The 23,138-nt window shown below is 38.9% G+C and overlaps 1 protein-coding gene and 1 pseudogene across 1 annotated transcript in view; one reads left to right on the top strand and one right to left on the bottom strand.

The window, feature by feature from the left end:
• The window catches only part of DOCK3 (dedicator of cytokinesis 3), a 560,028-nt gene that overhangs the window by 503,790 nt on the left and 33,100 nt on the right, over nt 1–23,138 (bottom strand). The window lies entirely within an intron of this gene.
• Nucleotides 15,697–16,788, top strand: LOC125929408 (eukaryotic initiation factor 4A-I-like; annotated as a pseudogene).

The raw sequence follows: 23,138 nt of genomic DNA, 5'->3' as shown, positions 1-23,138 counted from the left end.
ACCAGAGTTCCCTTTTCCCCACATCCTCATCAACACATCTCTTGCCTTTTTGATGATAACCATTCCTTCTGCTTAAGATTTTATTATTTTTTAAGGATTTTATTTTTAAGTAATCTCTACCCAACGTGGGGCCTGAACTCACAACCACAAGATCAAGAGTCACACTCTCTACTGACTGTACCAGCCAAGGGCCCCTGACGATGACCATTCTAACAGATGTGAGGTGATATTTCACTGTAGTTTTGATTTTCATTTCTCTGATAATTAGTGATTTTGAGTATCTTTTCATGTACCTCTTGGTCATTTGTAGATCTTCTTTGGAAAATGTCCATTCAGTTCCTCTGCCCATTTTTAAATCAGATTTTTTTTATTGACCTGTATGAGTGCTCTACGTATTTTAGATATTACCCTCTTATTAGATATATGATTTGAAAATACTTTATGATATCATTTGGGAAAGACAAGAATAGGATCCCATTACAAAGGAGAGTTATAAGGCATACTGTGAAATGAACAGCATGTAGTCAGGGCAGTAAGTCTTCAAATGAAAACAATGCAGAAGGATAACCAACTGAATACCACTGCAACCTGGATGCTTTAATAATTATTAAAAATTTGCTACATAACACTAGCAACTACATAATAATTACTGCTGCTTACACAATTTTGAGATTTACAAAACCTTCAAGACTGTCATTAGCTTCCATCTTTGACTACTGGGGTAATGGCAGTTACATAAATCCTAATCACAACAAATCCTCCTCAACTCTACAGACCACAAAGAAAAAGAAGTAAAATCACAAAAATTCCCCATTGTCAACACAACTAAAAGATACAAAACACTAAAAACTTCAAATTACCTATAAGTAGAATAAATACCAATTTCCAGCAGAAATGTTTTCAGAATTCTCACTCCAACCCTTTGTAGAGATCAAATGGGTGGTTGGGGTATACCGCAATGAAAAAAAAGAGAGGAAAATGGATGAAATAAGACTGAACAAAAATTAGCCCCAAAAAGAGAAAATCCATTCCAAGGGGAAAACTACTGAAAAAAGAACTCTAGTAGATCAGTGTAAACTTAGAGAAAGTGCTTAAAAGTGGCTATGGAACTTAAAAAAAAACTGTCTTAGGAAGGGATTTATTCAGGGGATAATGGAGAGGCAATCTTTTTTTTTAATATCTTATTTATTTTTGAGAGAGAGAGAGACAGAGCAGGAGCAGAGGAGGAGCAGAGAGAGAAGGAGACACAGAATCCAAAGCAGGTTCAAGGCTCTGAGCTGTCTGCTCAGAGCCCTCGAACCCAGAAACCCATAAGATCATGACTTGAGCAAAAGTCAGATGCCTAACTAAGCCACCCAGGTGCCGGGAAAAGCAATCTTCTTAAATGGTAAAATGAAGGGACAAAAAAGAGGGAAATTTAGGATCCTGAAAAAAGAAATTAAAAAAAAAAAAAAAAAACAAAGAAAGTAAAGTCAAAAGACACATAACCTTCACCACCAACACTCATTCAAAAGAGAACCAGTAAAGAGATTATACTTTGCTACAACAGAAAACATCACTTCTGAACCAGGAATCTTATAAACCATGCCAAAAACCAGCTGTGCTCATGAAATGATGAAGAAACATTCTTCATCTATATGAAATTACTATGAGGAAAAAGAAAAGTAAAGCTGAAAACACTTCAACTAATAAAAGTCCTAAGTTCCCCCCTCACCAACCCACCACAAAATTAACTATGGAGTAGAAGAAAACTGTGACTCACAACTACACACTTGTAGCATCTAAGTATATGAGGATTAAAAAAAAAACCTTGAGTTATAAGTTTGAAAAATAAAAACAAAAATAGACCAGAAATGGAGGTGCCTGGGTGGCTCAGTCAGTTAAGCATCCAACTCTTGGTTTCAGCTCAGGTCATGATCTCATGGTTTGTGAGTTTGAGCCCCACATCAGGCTTCACTCTGACAGCAGAGCCTGCTTGGGATCCTCTCTCCCTCTCTCTGCTCCCCCCATCTCTCTGTCAGAAATAAATAAAACAAAACGTTCTTTAAAAATGGACCAGAAAACAATAAGGAAAGAAACAAGTTGATTTAAAAAAAAAAAATCCAGTGAAAATAGAAGAGAAAGTCAAAATCATATCAGAAATGAAGATCAGATTTGAATGAAAACTTCATACTGTGTATTGAAGAAAAAAAAGGAAATGAGAATATGAATGAGATAAAGGAGTGAAAGTGAAAGTAGTTGAAATGGAAGACAAGTGAGTATTTTAAACTTAAAGTTTAAATGGAATTCCTAAAAGCTAAAAGCAAAACACTGGAATGTGCCTAATAATTAAAACTGTAATTTGAAAAAGGTTTCTTAAAACAAAAGAAAACCTGAACCTACATATTGAAATCATCCATCAGGCACTTGGGAAATTGACCCATAATGAAAAACTTTGAGACATGCCCTAGAAAAGCTAATAAACTTTAAAGAAAAAAAAAATCCCTGAAGGCATCAAAAAATCAGGAAAACAAGAAAACTACACTGACATCAGAAATCTCAAAAACAAGGTAACAATAAAGCAGCATTTTCAAGAAACCATAGGAAGTAATGTATGAATCAAGAACTGTCTATCAAACTGGGGCGCCTGGGTGGCTCAGTCGGTTAAGCGTCCAACTTTGGCTCAGGTCATGATCTCGCAGTTTGTGAGTTCGAGCCCTGTGTCTGGCTCTGCGCTGACAGCTTGGAGCCTGGAGCCTGATTCGTATTCTGTGTCTCCCCATCTCTCTACCTCTCCCATGCTCATACTCTGTCTCTCAATAGTAAATAAATGTTTAAAAACATTTTTTTTAAAAAGAATTGTCTATCAAACCAAGCTGTCCTTCAAGTACCAAGACATTTTTTTAGGTGTTGGGCATTAAATAATCCAGAAATTCTACACCCATTTCCCTTTCTTGAACAAACTACTGAAGAATGAGACTCATCCAAACAAGAGATGACTGGAGAAAGAACTACAAGGGAAATTACTGTGAATTTGATATATTTAATTATAGATCTAATAAAAGAGGCAGAAGTGAGGATTAAAATAATATATAAATTTTGTATGTTTTGACAACATACAAACAATGCAACTAAATATTAAAGGAAGGAAGAGAAGGAAGAAGAAAAGTGAAATTAGCTTACTGTTTATTGTATAAAGGTAAGAGTCAAAGGATAACACAGGAAAGTGGCAAACTAAACAGCAAAAATAGTAAAAAAAGAAAAAAAAAACCCTAAAACAGGACATTAAGGGCATTTGAAAAAAAGTATTACTTGGATAAAAACAGAAGTGTTGCTAAATACCTAAAAGATTAAAACAAAGGCACAGAAAGATGTAGAGAACATCACACTATAAAAAATATAACAAGTATAATTCATATATCAATTATTTTTTAAAATGTGGCAGGGTCAACACCAAAAGTAAGTCATATTTATAAATGTCAATGGGCTTTATTCATCCATTAAAAGACATTTTCAGTTTGACACGCATAGCAAGACCCAACTACGTGCTTTATATCAAAAGAAAAGACTTCTAAAATAGATTCATAAATGCAAAAAAAAGAGGATTTTTCAGTCTATGAACCATTTCAAATTAGTTTTTGTATATGCTGTGGAGCAGAGGTCAAGATTCATTTTTCCGAGGCAGGCGTGAGGAGCCACAGTCCACGCCGTTGGAAGCTTAGCGCCTCGGTGTCCTTACCCTCCCGGTCTCCGCGTCCTCCACCTCCCTCGGGCCTAACGCTGGGACGAGAGTGACCTCCACTGTAGATAAGGCCTCTCCCTAGTACTTGAAGCCAGACCATCACAGGGGTCAAGCCCCAGCATAGCCCATCTGAGGATGTCCTGAGCCTACCAATGGAAGAGAGGGACTACACACCAAAGCAGACGCAGAATCCAACTAATATATTCCTGCAGGAGCTGGGAATATACATGGAATGGAATCCCCAAGGTGCTAGATACAGAGCAACTGAACATCAGGTTGGGGTTCGTGCTAGGTGTGAAGCCCAATGTGGGGCTTGAACTCACAACCATGAGATCAAGACCTGAGCTGATATCAGGAGTCAGATGCTTAACTGATGGAGTCACCCAGATTATGGAATGGGATATGACAGACTGAATATACAAATGGTCAATGGCCAGACCATTGTATGAAAATAAAACTTTGACCTGCAACCTGCGGCAACCTGTCCAGGAAACCAACCTCTTATCTACAATAAACAACCCAGGAAGCCAGCCTGCTATAAATCAGACTTAAGGGGAACAAGATGGCAATCTCCAGTGACACTGCAGGAAGCTAAACAATAACTACTGTAACAATCAGCCTAAAATGGCCAGGACTTGATTAATAACTGACAGCTTCCCTAATTTTTGTCCCTGCTTCCAACGTAGGACCAACCAGAGAAAGCCACATATGCACCCTGACCAATCACCTAGGATGTCCTGTTTCTAGTTAGACCATCTACAGCTTCCCCATGCCGACAACTTCCAATCAAGCACTCCTGAAGCCCCCACTGTGTGCATTTTATAAAGCTTTCCCACTCCTCTGCCTGCCTTTGAGTCCCCACCAAAACACAAGGGACGGTGGCTGTCTCCCTTACTATAGCAAGCTCACAATAAATAGCTTTGGCTTTTCTCAAAAAAAAAAAAAAAAAAAAAAAAAAAAAGATTCATTTTTCCGTATGAGTATCAAGGTCTTCTAGCACCATTTGATTAAAAGATTGTTCATTCATTATTCACTCAATTACATAGTCTCTTTGTCAAAAATCCCCACATCCATGAGTCCATGTAACACATAAATAAATCAATATGTACATAGTCAGTTATGTATATATGGACTCTGTTCTGTTCCACTAATCTAAATGTCTATCTTTGCACCAATAACCATACTACCTTGCTCACTGTACCTTCAAAAGTAGTATGGAAATCAGACTGCATACACTCTCCAACACTACTCTTTTTAAAAACTGTTGTGGCTATATAAATTTTAGCTTCTCAAATTCTGCAGAATAAAGTCTGGTAGGATATTGACTGGGATAATAATAATAAGTCCTCCAACCAATGAACATGTTATCTCTCAACTTATCTACATCTTTAATTTCTCAACAATGTTTTGTTATTTTCAAATTAGAGCTCCTACATATCCTACAAATTTCGTTGTATTTATCCCTAGGTATTCAATGTTTCTGATGTTATTGTAAAGCATGTTCTTTCATTGCAAAAATTGCTCATTAGAAAAACAAAAATAAGCAACTGATTTTACATACATTGGCTTTGTTCTGAGACCTTGCCAACTACATAATTAATTCCAGTAATTTCTTTTTAGATTCTTTACAGTGTACATAATCATGGTCAGCTACAAGTTTAAGGGTTTTCTTTCTTTAATTCCAATATTCAAGTTTGCTACAGGCATACCTCATTTTATTGCACTTTTGCTTTATTGTGCGTCACAGATTTTGCATTTTTTACAAACTGAAAGTCTGTTACAACCCTGCCTTGAGCAAAGTCTATTACTGTCATTTTGCCAACAGTATTAGCTCAGTTCATGTCTCTTTGTCACATCTTGGTAATTCTTGCAATATTTTAAACTTTTTCATCATTATTTTATTTGTTATGTTGATCTGTGGCCAGTGATCTTTAATATTACTATTGTAACTATATTGGGTGCAATGAACCGTGACCATATAAGACAGGTAAATTTCATCAATAAATGTACGTATTCTTTTTCTTTAATTTTTATTTAAGTTCTACTTAGTTAACATACAGTGAAATATGAGTTTCAGGAGGAGAATTCAGAGATTCATTACTTACATACAACACCCAGTGAGTATCATAACAAGTGCTCCTTAATACCCATCACCCATCTAGCCTACCTCACACCCATCTCCCACATCAACCCTTAGTTTGCTCTCTATTGTTAAGAGTCTCTTATAGTTTGCTCCCTCTTTTTGCCCCTTCCCATGTGTTCATTTGTTTTGTTTCTTAAATTCCACATATGACTGAAATCATACGGTATTTGTCTGACTTATTTTGATTAGCATAATGCACTCCAGCTGCATCCATGTTGTCACAAGTGGTGACATGGAAAAGATTTCATTCTTTCTGATGGCTGAGTAATATTCCATTGTATTGATACACCACATCTTCATCCATTCATCAGTCAATAGACACTTGGGCTCTTTCCACAGTTTGGCTTTTGTTGATAATGCTCCTATAAACATTACGGTCCATGTACCCCTATGAATCTGTATTTTTTAACCCTTTGGGTAAATACCTAGTAATGCAATTACTAGGGCATAGGACAGTCCTATTTTTAACTTTCTGAGGAAGCTCCATACTGTTCTCCAGAGTGGCTGTACCAGGTTACATTCCCACCAACAATGCAAGAGTGTTCCTCTTTCTACACATCCTCACCAACACCTGTTGTTTCTTGTGTTGGTCATTTTAGCCATTTTGACAGGTGTGAGGTGGTATCTCATCATGGTTTGCATTTGTATTTCCCTAATGATGAGTGATGTTGACCATCTTTTCATGTGTCTGTTAGCCATTTGGATGTCTTCTTTGGAAAAGTGTCTGTTCATGCCTCCTGCCCATTTCTTAACAGAACTATTTGTTTTTTAGGTGTTGAGTTTAATAAGTTCTTTATAAATTTTGGATACTAATCCTTTATCAGATATATCATTTGCAAATATCTTCTCCCATTCTCTAGGCTGCCCTTTAGTTTTGCTGATTGTTTCTTTCACTAGGCAGAAGCTTTTTATCTTTTTTTATTTATTTTTGAGAAAGAGAGCACAAGTGGAGGAGGGATGGGGCGGGGCAGAGGATCTGAATTGGCTCTGTGCTGACAGCAGTGAGCCTGATGAAGGGCTTGAACTCACAAACTGTGATATCATGACCTGAACTGAAGTCAGAGGCTCAACTAACTGAGCCACCCAGGCACCCCAAAATTTTTTCCTGATTAAGTCCCAACAGTTCACGTTTGCTTTTGTTTCCCTTGCCTCTGGCAATGTGTCTAGTAAGAAGTTGCTCCAGCCAGGTCAAAGAGGTTGCTGACTCTGTTCTCCTCTAGGATTTTGATGGCTTCCTGTATCACATTTAAGTCTTTCATCCATTTTGAATTTATTTTTGTGTATGCTGTAAGAAAGTGGTCCAGTTTCATTCTTTTGCCATGTGGCTGTCCAATGTTCCCAGCACCATTTGTTGAAAAGTCTGTCTTTTTTCCATTGGATATTCTTTCCTGCTTTGTCAAAGATTAGTTGACCATATGGTTGTGGGTCCATTTCTGGGTATTCTATTCTGTTCCATTAATCCTATGTGTCTGTTTTGGTGCCAGTACCATACTGTCTTGATGATTACAGCTATAAAGTATAGCTTGAAATCTGGAATCATGATGCCTCCAGTTTTGTTTTTCTTTTTCAGGATTGCTTTGGCTATTCAGGGTCTTTTGTGGTTTAATACACATTTTAGATTGTTTGTTCTTGCTCTGTGAAATATGCTGTTGGTATGTTGATGGGGGTTGCATTAAATGTGTAGACTGTTTTGGGTAGAAAGACATTTTAACAATGTTTGTTCTTCCAATCTATAAGCGTGGAATGCATTTCTTTGTGCCCTCTTCAATTTCTTTCATAAGTGTTCTATAGTTTTCAGAATACAGACCTTTGACCTCTTTCGTTAGGTTTATTCCTAGGTATCTAATTGTTTTTGGTACAATTGCAATGGGACCAATTCCTTGATTCCTTTTTCTGCGGCTTCATTATTGGTGTATAGGAATGCAATCAATTTCTGTACATTGACTTTATATTCTGTGACTTTGCTGAATTCATCTATTCTAGCAATTTTTTGGTAGAGTCTTTCAGGTTTTCTACATACATGTCATCTGCAAATAGTGAAAGTTTGTCTTCTTTGCTGATTTGGATGCATTTTATTTCTTTTTGTTGTCTGATTGCTGAGGCTAAGACTTCTAGTACTATGTTAAATAGTAATGGTAAGAATGGACATCCCTGTCTTGTTCCTAACTGCAGAGGAAAAGCTCTCAGATTTTCCCCACTGAGGATGGTATTAGCTGTGGGTTTTTCATATATGGCCTTCATGATGTTGAGGTATGTGAGGTTTTTAGCAAGAATATATGATGTGTTTTGTCAAATGTCTTTTCTGCATCTAATGACAAAATCATATGGTTATCCTTTCTTTTATTAATGTGTATATCACATTGACGGATACGCAGATAATGAACCACCCCTGCAGCCTAGGAATAAATCCTACTTAATTGTGGTGAATAACTCTTCCAATGTACTGTTGGATTCAATTTGCTGGTATCTTGTTGAGAATTTTTACATCCATGTTCATCAGGCATACTGGCCTGTAATTCTCCTTTTTAGTGAGGTATGTCTGGTTTTGGAACCAAGGTAATGATGACCTTGTAGAATGAGTTTGGAAGTTTTCCTTCCATTTCTATTTTTTAGGACAACTTGAGAAGAATAGGTATTAACTCTTATTTAACGTTTATTCATTTTTGGGACAGAGAGAGACAGAGCATGAACGGGGGAGGGGCAGAGAGAGAGGGAGACACAGAATCGGAAGCAGGCTCCAGGCTCTGAGCCATCAGCCCAGAGCCCGACGCGGGGCTCCAACTCACGGACCACAAGATCATGACCTGAGCCGAAGTCGGACGCTTAACCGACTGAGCCACCCAGGCGCCCCTCTTATTTAAATGTCGGGTAGAATTCCCCTGGGAAGCGATCTGGCCCTTGACATTTGTTTCTTAGATTTTTTTTTAATGTTTATTTATTTAAGAGAGAGATGGAGAGAGCGAGCAGGGGAAGGGTCAGAGACAGAGAGGGAGAGAGGGAATCTGAAGCAGGCTCTGTGCTGTCAACATGGAACTCAATGCAGGGCTTGATCTTATGAACCCTAAGATATTGACCAGAGCTGAAGTCAAGAAGCAGATACTTAGCTGAATCAGACACCCAGGTGCCCCTGTCAAGAGATTTTTGATTACTGATTCAATTTCTTTGCTAATTATGGGTCTGCTCAAATATTCTATTTCTTCCTGTTTCAGTTTTGTTAGTTTGTAGATTTCTAGGAATTTGTCCACTTCTTCCAGATCAGCCAGTTTGTTCACATATAATCTTTCATAATATTCTCTTATAATTGCTTGTATTTCTGTGGTGCTGGTTGTGATCTCTCCTCTTTCATTCATAATTTTACTTATTTGGGTCCTTTCTCTTTTTGATAAGTCCAGCTAGGGGTTTATCAATTGTATTAATTCTTTTGAAGAACCAGCTCTTAGTTTCATTTATCTGTTCTACTGATTTTTTTTGTTTCTACATTATTTCTGCTCTAATCTTTATTATTTCCCTTCCTCTGCTGGCTTAAGGCCTTATTCGCCACCATTCCTTTTCTAGCTCCTTTAGGTATAAGGTTATTTTATGTATTTGAGACTTTTATTGCTTCTTGAGGTAGGCCTGTATTGCAATATACTTCCCTCTTAGGACTGCCTTTGCTGCATCCCAAAGGTTTCGGACTGCCATGTTTTAATTTTCATTTGCTTCCATGTACTTTTTATATTTTCTTTAATTTCCTTGTTAACTCATTCATTCTTTAGTAGGATGTTCTTTAACCTCCATGTTATTTGTGGTCTTTCCAAATTTTTTCTTGTGGTTGACTTCAAGTTTCATACCGTCATGGTCTGAAAATATACATGGTATAATCTCCATCTTTTTGTTCCTGTTGAGGGCTGATCTGTGACCCAGTATATGATATATTCTAGAGAATGTTCTGTGTACACTCGAAAAGAATGTGTATTTGGCTGCTTTAGGATGAAATGTTCTGAATATATCTGTTAAGTCCATTCAGTCCAGTGTGTCATTCAAAGCCATTGTTTTCTTGTTGATTTTCTGCTTAGATGATCTGTCCATTGCTCTAAGTGGGGTGTTAAAGTCCCCTACTATTATGGTATTATTATCAATAAGTTTCTTTACATTTGTGATTAACTGATTTATATATCTTCAAGTTGGGGGGCATATATTTACAACTGTTAGATCTTCTTGATAGAGAAACTCCTTAATTATGATACAATGCCCTCTTAATCTCTTGTTACAACCTTAGGTTTAAAATCTAGTTTGTCTAAGTATGGCTACTCCGACTTTCTTCTGATGTCCATTAGCATGATAGATGGTTCTCCATAACCTTACTTTTTTAATTTTTTTAATTTTTTTTTATTATTACAGTTTTTTTGAGAGTGAGATAAAGCACAAGTGGGGGAGGGGCAGACAGAGAAGGAGACACAGAATCCGAAGCAGGCTCCAGGCTCTGAGCTATCAGCACAGAGCCCGTCGTGGGGCTTGAACCCACAAACTGTGAGATCATGACCTGAGCCAAAATCGGACACTCAACCGACTGAGCAGGCGCCCCATCCACCCTCTCACTTTCAATCTGCAGGTGACTTAGATCCACAATTAGTCTCTTGTAGGCAGCATATACATGTATCTTGTGGCTTTTCTCTTCCATCCACTCTGAGATCTTACGTCTTTCGATTGGAGCCATTTAGTCCATATACATTCAGAGTAATTATTCACAGATATGAATTTAGTGCCATTGTATTACCTGTAAAGTTGGTATTTCTGGTGATGTTCTGTTCCTTTTTAGTCTTTGTTGCTTTTGGTCTTTTTCCCCCCCAAAGAGTCCCTTTAATAGGGGTATCTGGGTGGCTCAGTCAGTTAAGTGTCCGACTTTTGGTTTCAGCTCAGGTCATGATCTCACAGTTTGGGGGTTTGGGCCCATCAGGCTCTGTTCTGGCAGCACAGAGGCTGCTTGGGATTCTCTGTCACCCCCTCTCTCTCTGCCCTGCCCCTCTCTCAAAGGAAACAAATAAACATTTAAAATATATATATATATTTCTGGGGCGCCTCGGTGGCTCAGTCAGTTGAGCATCCGACTTCGGCTCAGGTCATGATCTTGCAGTCTGTGAGTTCAAGCCCTGCATCAGGCTCTGTGCTGACAGCTCAGAGCCTGGAGCTTGCTTTGGATTCTGTGTCTCGCTCTCTCTCTGCCCCTCCCCCACTCATGCTCTGCCTCTCTGTCAAAAATAAACATAAAAAAATTTTTTTTAATATATATATATTTCTTACAATGCTGGTTTAGTGGTCATGATGAACTCTTTTAGTTTTTGTTTGTCTGGTAAACTCTTTATCTCTCCTTCTATTCTGAATGACAGTCTTGCTAGATAAAGTAGTCTTGGATACATAGGTTTCCCATTCAGCATGTTGAATATATCCTGCCACTCCCTTCTGGCCTGCCAAATTTCTGGAACAGATATACTGAGAACCTTATCTGTTTTCCCTTACAGGTGAAGGGCTTTCCTTTCCCTTGCTACTTTCAGAATTCCTTCCTTGTCTATGTATTTTGTGTATTTGACTATGATATGTCTTGGTAATAGCTGGCTTTTATTATATTTAATGGGAGCTCTCTGTGCTTCTTGGAATTTGATGTCTGTGTCCTTTCCAGACTGGGGAAGTTTTCAGCTATAATTTGCTCAAATAAACCTTCTGCCCCTTTTTCTGTCTCTTCATCTTCTGGGACTCCTATGATATGAATGTTACTACATTTAAGGAGTCGCTGAGTTCCCTAAGTCTACATTCATGACCCAATACCTTTGCTTCCCTCTTCTTTTCAGCTTCATTATTTTCTATAATTCTATCTTCTATATCACTGACTCATTCTCTGCTTCATTCATCCTCATTGTCATGGCATCCATTCTAGTTTGCATTTTGGTTATAGCATTTTTAATTTCAGCCTGACCAGTTTTTATTTCTTTTATCTCTGCAGTAAGGGATTCTCTAGTGTCTTCTATGCTTTCCTCAAGTCCACTTAGTATCCTTTTAAATGTTTTAAATTCTAGTTCAAGCATCTTACTTACCTCTGCATTGACTAAATCCCTAGCCGTTACTTCTTCCCATTCCTTCTTTTGAGGTGAATTCTTCCATCTTGTCAAATTATCAAGGTCACTGTTTTTTTGTTAGTAAAGCCTGTTTTATTCCTGCTCCTGAGAGTAATGGCTATATTAAGAAGAGAACCAAAAACTACCAAACAAATGAAATTAAAAGGGAAGCTAGTTCTTTTGTGTGTTTTGGTCTGCTTGTTAAAAGCAAAATTAGATCGTAGGTGTATTTGGGTCTGCTTATGAAAAGAAGCTAGATCAAATAAATAAAATAATAATAAATACATTAAAAATAAAAAATGCTTTTCCTGTATCCCATTAAAAAGAAAAAAACCCAGGAGCACCTGGGCAGCTCAGCTGGTTGAGCATCTGACTTCAGCTCAGGTCATGATCTTGCAGTCCGTGAGTTCAAGCCCCCGTGGGGCTCTGTGCTGACAGCTTGGAGCCTAGATCCTGCTTCAGATTCTGTGTGTGTGTGTGTCTCTCTCTCTCTGACCCTCCCCCACTCATGCTCTGTCTCTCTTAAGAATAAACATTAAAAAAAAACCCAAGGGACACTAGATCCTGTTTCCCCTACAGCCAAACCTTTGCAGCACTCAATGATCAGTAGACTTGGTACAAGCCAGGGGTTTGTGCTGGTCTTCTGGGAATGGGGCCTGCTGCACTGATTCTCAGGAGGTCTTGTCCTAGTGGAGATGCACCTGCAGGATGCAGGGGGGCGGGACTTGATGTAAGTGGCTCCAGCCTCTACTTGCTGGCACTGTTTTACTCATTGACATGGGTCAGGGCTCATGAATGGGAGAGAAAATGGGAGTTTCCCCGCTCTCTCATCTTAAGACAGGAGCTCCTGCCTGCCACTACGCAGGAAGCCCTCACAGAAGAGCAAAACAATCAACCCTCCTGTGTCCCCAGCTTCTGTCAGATCCCTGCCTTCACCTGGTGTGTGTCCAAGTTGTCTGTCTGCCAGGTGGCACAGCATCCCATGTTTTAGCTCAGGTGTAGCTGGGTTTCAAAACTCCAAATTTCAGAGACCCTATGACACAGACCTGCGCTGATCTTCTAAGGGAGAGTCTTGTTGCATTGTAGCCAATTGCTGGTTTGTCCCAGAAAATGATCACACAAGTGCATAGCAGCTTAGAGTTTATGGTAAAGTGCAACAGAAAGCCAGCACCAAGGCTTGCTGCCCTCAGCTGGAGGCCCTGTTTCTCTGCTGGTGAATGGGGCAGCTCAATGGCATCTGCAGGGTCTTTTGTACGCAGAGAAGTCATGCCACCTCTCCCAAATCTACACCAAGAAGGGGAATTGTTTCTCCCCATGCAACCCAGGGGATCCTCAGACCATGCTACCTACTCCTTGGTTTCTGCCCTCCTTCTCCACTGGAGCACCACCAAGTCTGCCAGGAGAGACCCTGGCAATGGCACAGACCTCCAACTTCACACTTTGTGCTCTGCCACTTATAAAAGCTTACAGTGCTTAGCTCCTCTTCTTTTCCCAGTCAATGGTTTGGGGGAAGAGTTTTCTTGTGAAATCCCCTGCACATGATGTCACTCTGTTTTCATTCTTCGTCTCTCACTCACTCACTCCTCTTCCCGTGATCAGGGCTCCCTCCCCTCCACAGTGCCCACCAAATCAACTCTCCAAAGCTCCTACCTCCACAAGGGGGTTGTTTTCCTACTTGCAGATGTGCAGTTTTGTTCTCTCAGTCCTCAGATCGATTTCCTGGGTGTTCAGAATAATTTGATATTGGGGCACCTGGGTGGCTCTGTCAGTTAAGCATCTGACTTCAGCTCAGGTCATGATCTCACAGTTCATGGGTTCAAGTCCCGTGTCAGGCTCTGTGCTGACAGCTCAGAGCCTGGAGCCTGCTTCAGATTCTGTGTCTCCCTCTCTCTCTCTGCCCCTCTCCCACTCACACTCCCTCTCTCTCTCTCTCAAAAATAAATAAACATTTAAAAAAGTAATTTGACATTTATCTAGTTGTGTTCAAGGGACAAGGCAAGCTCAGGGTCTCCCTATCCTCTGCCATCTTAACTCCTCCAGTAAATATTGTGTGTGTTCTGACTGCTCTACCAACCAGCCATTCCCCTGTCTCTCTCCCTCTCCTCAGACCTCCCTATTCCAAAACACAAAAATATTGAAATTAGGCCAATTAATAGCCCTCCAATGGCCTCTAAGTATTCAACTGAAAGGAAAAGTCAAGTCTCTCACTTTAAATCAAAAGCTAGAAATAATTAAGCTTAGTGAAGAAGGCATGTCGAAAGCCAATAGGCCAAAAGCTAGGCCTCTGGCACCAAACACTTAGCCAAGTTGTGAATGCAAAGGAAATGTTTTGGAAGGAAATTGAAAGTGCTACTTCAGTGAACCCACAAATTATAAGAAAGCAAAACAGTCTTATTGCTGATATGGATGACATATGCTGGATAAAAGATCAAACCAGCCACAACATTCCTTTAAGTCCCCAAATTAATCCAATTCTACAAAGGACTGGGAGGGATGAGGGCACTGCAGAAGAAAAGTTTGAAGCTAGCAGACATTGGTTTATGAGGTTTAAGGAAAGAAGACATCCATCTCCCTAATAAGTACAAGATGAAGCAGCAAGTACTGACATAGAAGCTGCAGGAAGTTATCCAGAAGATCTAGCTAAGATAATTAATGAAGGTGGCTACACTAAACAACAGATTTTCTATGTAGACAAAACAGCCTTATATTGGAAGAAGATGCTATCTAGGACTTTCATTAGAAAGCTAGAGAGAAGTCAATGCCTGGCTTAAAAGTTTCAAAGGATAGGCTACTCTCCTGTTAGGGGCTAATGCAGCTGATGACTTTAAGGTGAAAGCCAATGCTCACCTACCATTCTGAAAATTCTAGGGCCCTTAAGAATTATGCTAAATCTACTCTTCCTGTGCTCTATAAGTGGAATTGTAAAGCCTAAAAGACAGCACATCTGTTTACAACATGGTTTACTAATATTTGAGGGCCACTGTTAATACCTACCACTCAGGAAAAAGAGTCTCCTTTCAAAATATTATTCTCATTGACAATGCAGCTGATCACCCAAAACCTCTGATGGAGATATCCTGCAAGATTAATATTGCTTTCATGCCTGCTAACCATCCATTTTATCCCATGGTTCATGGAATAATTTCAACTGTCAGTATTTTTATTTAAGAAATATATTTTGTCTAGTTTCTAAGGATCATGTCTCTGAGGTCAGGATTCCTGATTCCAGAGACAATGGCCTGATGGGTAGCACCTGAAGGTATCATCAAGAGTAACTGAAATAAGTTGACAGCTGTAATGACATGAACCTCTGTGAGTCCCTTCTCTGTGGCATCTATGCCTATGTTTTTGAGAAGCCTTCTTTCATCCAGCAACAAGGCATTCTTCCTTGTATCAGGGTTATGATATGATTGCTCAAGCCCAATCTGGGACTAGGAAAACAGCCACTTTTGCCACATTGATTCTGCAACAAGATGGAATTGAATCTAAAGACTACACAGGCTTCGGTCCTGGCACCGACTAGAGAGTTAGCTCAGCAGATACAGAAGGTAGTCATGGTATTAGGATATTACATGGGTGCCCCCTGCCATGCCTGCATTGGGGGGGACCAATGTACATTCTGAAGTGCAGAAGCTGCAGATGGAAGATCCCCATAACATCATGGGTACCCCAGGTCATGTGTTTGATATGCTTAACCAGAAACACCTGTCTCCCAAATACATCAAGTAGTTTGTACTGGACAAGTTGATGAAATGGTTTATTTTTTTAATTTACATCCAAGTTAGTTAGCATATAGTGCAACAATGATTTCAGGAGTAGATTCCTTAATACCCCTTACCCATTTAGCCCATCCCCCCTCCCACAACTCCTCTAGTAACCCTCTGTTTGTTCTCCATATTGAAGAGTCTCTTATGTCTTGTCCCCCTCCCTGTTTTTATATTATTTTTGTTTCTCTTCCCTTATGTTCATCTGTTCTGTGTCTAAGTCCTCATATGAGTGAAGTCATGTGGTATTTGTCTTTGACTAATTTCCTTAGTATAATACCCTCTAGTTCCATCCAGCTGATGAAATGTTAAGCCGCGGATTCAAGGACCAGATCTATGACATATTCCAAAAGCTCAACAGCAACACCCTGGTGGTTTTGCTGTCAGCTACAATGCCTTCCAACATGCTTGAGGTGACCAAGAAGTTCATGAGGGACCCCAATCAGATTCTGTTCAAAAAGGAGGAGTTGACCCTGAAGGGTATCCACTGGTTCTACTTCAATGTGGAAGGAGAGGAGTAGAAGCTGGACACATTGTGTAACTTGTATGAAACCCTGACCATCATGCAGGCAGTCATACTCATCAACACCCTAAGAAAGGTTTATTGACTCATTGAAAAGATGTACACCAAAGACCCCACCATGTCTGCTATGCACAGAGATATGGAATGCGATGTTAAATGAGATGTTATCATGAAGGAGTTCACTCTGGCTCTTAGCAGAGTATTGATTACTACTGATTTGCTGGCCAGAGGCATTGATGTGCCACAGGTTTCTTTACTCATCAAGTATGACCTTCCCACCAACAGGGAAAATTATATTGACAGAATCAGTCCTGGTGGACAATTTGGCCATAATGGTGTGGCTATTGACATAGTGACAGAAAAAGACAAGAGGATTCTTCAATATAGGGAAACCCTCCACAACACCTCCATTGAGGAGATGCCCCTCAATGTTCCTGAACTCATCTAAGGAACTGTCCTGCTACCTAGCCCTACTGAGGGTTCAGTCCATGGGGGGCTTAAGAGGAGCAGGAGAGGGGAGGGAAGGGAACCAAGGGATGGACATCTTGCCATTTTTTTCTTTTTTTCTTTGAATAAGCGTCACTTTTTGAGGCAAAAAAAAAAAAAGAATTTTGTAAGGTTACAGCTTCCATAGATAGTGGTTCCTTTATCTGGACAAAGTAAATTGAAAAAGTTCTGGAAAGAATTCAGAATTCTAGATGTCATTAAGAACTTTCGTGATTCACAGGAAGAGGTCAAAATATCCATATGAACAGGAGTTTGAAAGCAGCTGATTCTAACCATCATTGATGACCTTGACGGATTCAAGACTTCTGTGGAGAAAGTAACCACAGATGTGATGGAAATAGCAAGAGAGCCAAAATTAGTAGTAGAGTCTGAACCTGTGATCGAATTGCTGCAATTTCATGATAAAACTTTTTTTTTAATGTTTATTTATTTTTGAGAGAGAGAGCATGAGTGGGGGAGGGGTAGAGAGAGAGAGGGAGACACAAAATCCAAAGCAGGTTTTAGGCTCCGAGCTGTCAGCACAGAGCCCAACGCAGGGCTCGAACCCACGAACCATGAAATCATGACCTGAGCCAAAGTCTGATACTCAACCGACTGAGCCACCTAGGCACCCCTCATGATAAAACTTTAACACTGGAATTGCTTCTTATGGATAAACAAACTGGTTTCTTGAGATGGAATCCTCTCCTAGTGACAATGCTGTGAAGACTGGTGAAATGACAACAAAGGATTTAGAATATTACATCAACTTCATTGATAAAGAAGCAGCAGGATTTAAGACACTGACTACAATTCTGGAAGAAGTTCTACTGTGGGTAAAATGCTATCAAACAGCATCCCATACTACAGAGAAAAATCATTTGTAAAAAGAAGAGTCAATGCAGCAAACTTCACTGTTATCTTATTTAAAGAAATTGCCACAGACACCCAACCTTCAGCAGCCACCACTCTAATCAGTCAGCAGCTGTCAACATCAAGACCCTCCACCAGCAAAAATATTATAATTTGCTGAAAGCTCAGATGATAGTTAGCATTTTTTTAGCAATACAGTATCCCCTCTGGTAGTTTGTCCTCTCTAGTTAAGAATCTGTTTCTTGCTTTGCCTCTCTCTTTTTTTCCTTTGCTCGTTTGTTTCTTAAATTCCACATACAAGTAAAATCATACAGTATTTGTCTTTCTCTGACTTAAGGGATGTCCACTGTTTAATACACATAATTTTACTACACACTTAATACACTATAGTGCAAACATAACTTCTATATGCACCAGGAAACCAAACAATTCATTTGACTCACTTTATTGTGATATTCAGTTTATTGCAGTGGTCTGGAAACCAAACCGGCAGTATCTCCAAGGTATGCTTGTACTTCTTTTCTTGATTTATGGAACAAAGCTCCCAAAGCAATGTCAATAAAACTTACAGGGGCGCCTGGGTGGCTCAGATGGTTGAGCATCCAACTTGGCTCAGGTCATGATCTCACAGTTCGTGGGTTCGCGCCCCACATTGGGCTCTGTGCTGACAGCTCAGAGCCTGTTGGATTCTGTGTCTCCCTCTTGCTCTGCTCCTCCCCTACTCACGCTCTGTCTCTCTCTCTCAAAAATAAACATTAAAAAATAAAAAAAAAACTTATAAAGGCAGATGTTCTTATTTTGTTCCTGAAGTTTGAAGGGAAACATTCTATGTTTCATTATTAAGCATAATGTTAGATGTGGGTTCTTCATATGTGCCTTTTATTAGATTGGTAAATCCAGCATTATATAAAATATATACATTGTATAAATCTATATAAATTATTTGCTTATATCAAGAGTTTTTACATCTATAATCATAAAGGATATTGGTCTATAATTTTCTTTTAATCTTATTAGGGTTTTAGATAAAAGTTACACTGGCTTCATAATGAGTTAGGAAATGTTTCACCCTCTTTTGCTTTTGAAAAGCATGTTTCACAGAATTCACACATGAAACCATTTGGGACTTGAGTCTTCTTTGTGAGAAAATTATTTTATTAGAAACTGAATTTATTTAATTTAGTATCACTCTATTTCTTCCTGTGTCAATTTTGTTCAAATGTGCCTCTCAAGAATTTAAGTAAAATGATTCATAATATTCTCTAATGTTCTCTCATTATGAATGTTTTATTTAATTTAGTCTTACTAAGAACTTATCATTTTTATTAATCCTTTTAAAAAATCACTTTTAGTTTTACTAGTTTTCTCTAGTCTCCATCCATTTTCTACTTAATTGATTTCTGCTCTGATTTTTTTATTTCATTCTATTTTAATTTGCTATTGTTTTTCTATTTTCTCCAGTAGGTACCTTGGATTATTCACTTTAAATCTTTCTTGCCTTCCAACCACTCTGGAAAACAGTATGGAGGGTCCTCAAAAAGTTAAAAATAGAACTATCCTACGATCCAGCAATTACACTACTATTTACCCAAAGGATACAAAAATACTAATTCAAAGGGATAGGTGCACTCCAATGTTTACAGCAGCAACATCCAAATTATGGAAAGTGCCTAAATCTCCATCGACTGATAAATGAATAAAGAAAATGTGGTATATCTATACAATGGAATATTACTCAGCCATAAAAAAGAATTAAATCTTGGAGTGCTTGGGTGGCTCGGTCAGTTAAGCATCCAACTCTTGATTTCAGCTCAGGTCATGAGCTTGCAGTTCATGGATTTGAGCCCATCAGGTTCCATGCTGACAGTGCAGAGCCTGCTTGGGATTCTCTCTCTCCCTCACCTTCTGCCACTCCCCACTTGCAAAATTCACACACCCTCTCTCTCTCTCTCTCAAAACAAATAAATAAACTTAAAAAAAATTAAATACTGCCATTTGCAACAATGTGGATGGAGCTAGAGAGTATTATGCTAAGTGAAATAAGTCACAGAAAGACAATTACCATATGATTTTACTCATGTGGAATTTAAGAAACAAAACAAATGAACATGGGGGGGAGAAGAGGCAAATCAAGAAACAGACTATTTTAAGTTTATTTATTTTGAGAGAGAGAGAGAGAGACAGAGAGAAAGTGAACATGAGCAGGGGAGGGGCAGAGAGAGGAGGAAAGAGAGAGAGAATCCTAAGCAGGCTCCTCCCTGTCAGTGTAGAGCCCAACATGGGGCTCAATCCCATGAATCATGAGATCATTCCCTGAGCCAAAATCAAGAGTCAGACACTTAACCAACTGAGACACCCAGGCACCCACAGACTTTTAACTATAGAGAACTGATACTTGCTAGAGGGGAGGTGAGTGGGAATGTGTTAAATAGGTGATGGCTATTAAGGAGGGCACTTGTTGTGATGAGCACTGGGTGCTGTATGTAGGTGATGAATCACTGAATTCGACACCTAAAACTAATACTACACTGTATTTTACCTAATTAGAATTTAAATAAAAACTTGTAAAGAAAAAAATCTTTCTTTTTTTCCAATATAAGCATTTAAAACTTCCCCACTATGAAAGTGGATGATGGACACTGAAGAGGGCACCTGTTGGGATGAGCACTGGGTGTTGTATGGAAACCAATTTGACAATAAATTTCATATTAAAAAAAATAAAAAATAAAAAAAATAAAACTTCCCATGATGTGACAAGAAGAGCAGTCACCCCTGCGCAATTCCCCCTGAAAGTCCAGAACCTCACCTTATGTCAGATAGACCCTGAATGAGTCTCACAGAGACACTCTCACAGCCTAGAGCAGGCTCAGAATTGCTATGTGTGAGGTACGGCCTGGGTAGAATAGGCCTGAGAGTAATGCCCAGGGGAAAGAGCCTTCCATCAATGGACCAATACTGTTTCCATGGTTTGGACAAAAGCAACATGGAAACCTTAGAGGCTGGCATCAGGAGAAACTGCATGAGGGGTACAGGATCCCTCTGCACCACCTCTGCAACTTCTCTGTAAACCCAAAATCACTCCAAAGTAACAAGCTCATTAAAAAATTTTTTTCAGGGGGCGCCTGGGTGGCGCAGTCGGTTAAGCGTCCGACTTCAGCCAGGTCACGATCTCGCGGTCCGTGAGTTCGAGCCCCGCATCAGGCTCTGGGCTGATGGCTCGGAGCCTGGAGCCTGTTTCCGATTCTGTGTCTCCCTCTCTCTCTGCCCCTCCCCCGTTCATGCTCTGTCTCTCTCTGTCCCAAAAATAAATAAAAAACGTTGAAAAAAAAATTTTTTTTCAGTAAATAAAAAAATTAAACTATAAAATTTCCTCTAGCATTGCAATATTTATTGCATCCACAGATTTTGATAGTATGTTTTCATTATTCAATTCAAAACATTTTCTAATTTCCTTTGTGGTTTTTTTTTATAATTGACTGATGAGTTATTTAGAAATATTTCCAAATATGTGAGGGTTTCCTGATTATCTTATCATTGATCTCTAAGTTAATTTTATTCTAGTTGGGAGAACACACTCTATTATTTCAATCCTCGAAAATTTATTAAGATATGTTTTTTGGTGGCACCTGGGTGGCTCAGTCAGTTGAGCAACTGATCTTGATTTCAGCTTAGATCATGGTCCCAGTGTCATGGGTTCAAGCCTCACACTGGGATCCACACTCAGCGTGCAGCCTGCTTAAGATTCACTCTCCCCCTATCCCCTGTTCACACTCGCTTTCTAAAATAAAAAAGAAATTTTTTTAAGATACGTTTTTTGGGTTAGCATATGGTCTATCTTGGTGATAACATATGCAATTTAAAGAGGGCACTTGTTGGGATGAGCACTGGGTGCTGTATGTAAGTAACGAATCATGGGAATCTACTCCCGAAGCCAAGAGCACACTGTATACACTGTATGTTAGCTAACTTGACAATAAATTATATTTAAAAAATAAAATGAAGTAAATAAATAAACTTCAAAACAAAATAAATACCTTCATTTAAAAAAATTGTGTCCTGTTTATTTACTTTAAAAAAAAATTGTGTCCTCTGTTGGGTACAGTCATCTAAAATTTCAGTTGTGTCAAGTTTTGGTTGGTAGTGTAGTTTAACTCTTCCAAAATCTAACTGACATTTTGTCTGCTTCATCTATCATTTACTAAAAGATAAATCTCCAATTATTATAGATACATCTATTTCTCCCTTTAGTTCTGTCAACTGTTGTTTCACGTGTGCTAAACCTCTATTAATTGGTATATACACATTTAAGATTTTTAAATCTTCAGTAAATTGAAACTTTTATCATTATTAACTGTTCTTTGTCTCTGGTAGTATTCCCTGAAGTCTACTCTGTCTCATAGTAATACAGCAAAACCAGCTTTCTTATGCATGTTTGTACAGCATCTTTTTCTAACCTATTTTAGTTATTATCTATATCTTCATCTTTAAAGTATATTTCCTGTTAACAGTGTATTGTTATGTACTGCTTTTTTTATCCAGTCTGATAATGTTGGTCTTTTAAATGGATAATTTAGTCTATTTAAAAATTAACATAATTATTTATATGGTTTAAGTCTATAATCTTGGCTTTTTTGGTCCCATTTGTTCTTTGTTCCTCTGTTCTTCGTTTTTTGTGGGTAATCATTCTCCTGGACTTCTTAGTTCTATGCCCATGATTTCCTTTAGCTCTGTGAGTATATTTAAGGCAGCTGATAAAAAGTCGTGTGTAGTAAGTTCAGTGTCCAGGCATCCTCAGGCACAGTTTCTGTTCATTTCTTTTTTTCTATAAATGGGCTACAGATTTTGTTTCTTTGCATGTCTCATAATCTTTTTTTCTTGGAAACTAGACTAACTGACAATTTTGATTCTTCTCACTCCCCAGAGTTTGTTGTTTCTGCTTGTTGTGGGTTATAATTGTTTGTTTAGTGACTTTCCTAAACTAGCTTTGTAAAAGTGTATTTTTTGTGGTATGTGACCACTGAAGTCTCTGTTCACTGGCTTAGTGCTCAGCCTGAGATCTGACAGATTTTCTTAAAGACCTGGAGCCAAAATGAGGAGGTGAGGAAAAGTACTCTCCTGGTCTATGCAGACTGGCCTCAATTAGGGCACTCCTTCAATGCTTAGCCAGGCCATTTACAATTCTGCCCTAACCTTCATTTCTGCATACATAGAGCCTAAAAATAAGCCAGAAGTGCAAGTTCAGGTCTTTTTGAGCATGTGGCTAGCCCTTGGCATACACATAGACTTTTGATTCCCTGGCAAACACTGTGTAAAGCCTAATAGTTCCCCATGTTATCTCCTTCACCCCCTATCCCTTCCTAGGCTTTTCAGTGTCTCTGCTGCTTGTCCCATCTGTTGTCCTTTGCCCCAGGTGGCTGCAGGTAGCATATGCCTTTAAGTGATTTAAATGAACAATGTCCAAGAAGGCTACTCCAGCCTGAGAGAGTTCTGAAGGGGTCAAAACAAATGTAAGACCTTGAGCTAATCACTCATGGCACTA

The sequence above is a fragment of the Panthera uncia genome, chromosome A2 (genome assembly GCF_023721935.1).
Source record: "Panthera uncia isolate 11264 chromosome A2, Puncia_PCG_1.0, whole genome shotgun sequence".
NCBI lineage: Eukaryota > Metazoa > Chordata > Mammalia > Carnivora > Felidae > Panthera > Panthera uncia.
Note: the sequence above shows the minus strand (reverse complement) of the source record. Positions and strands in the feature narration are given on the sequence as shown.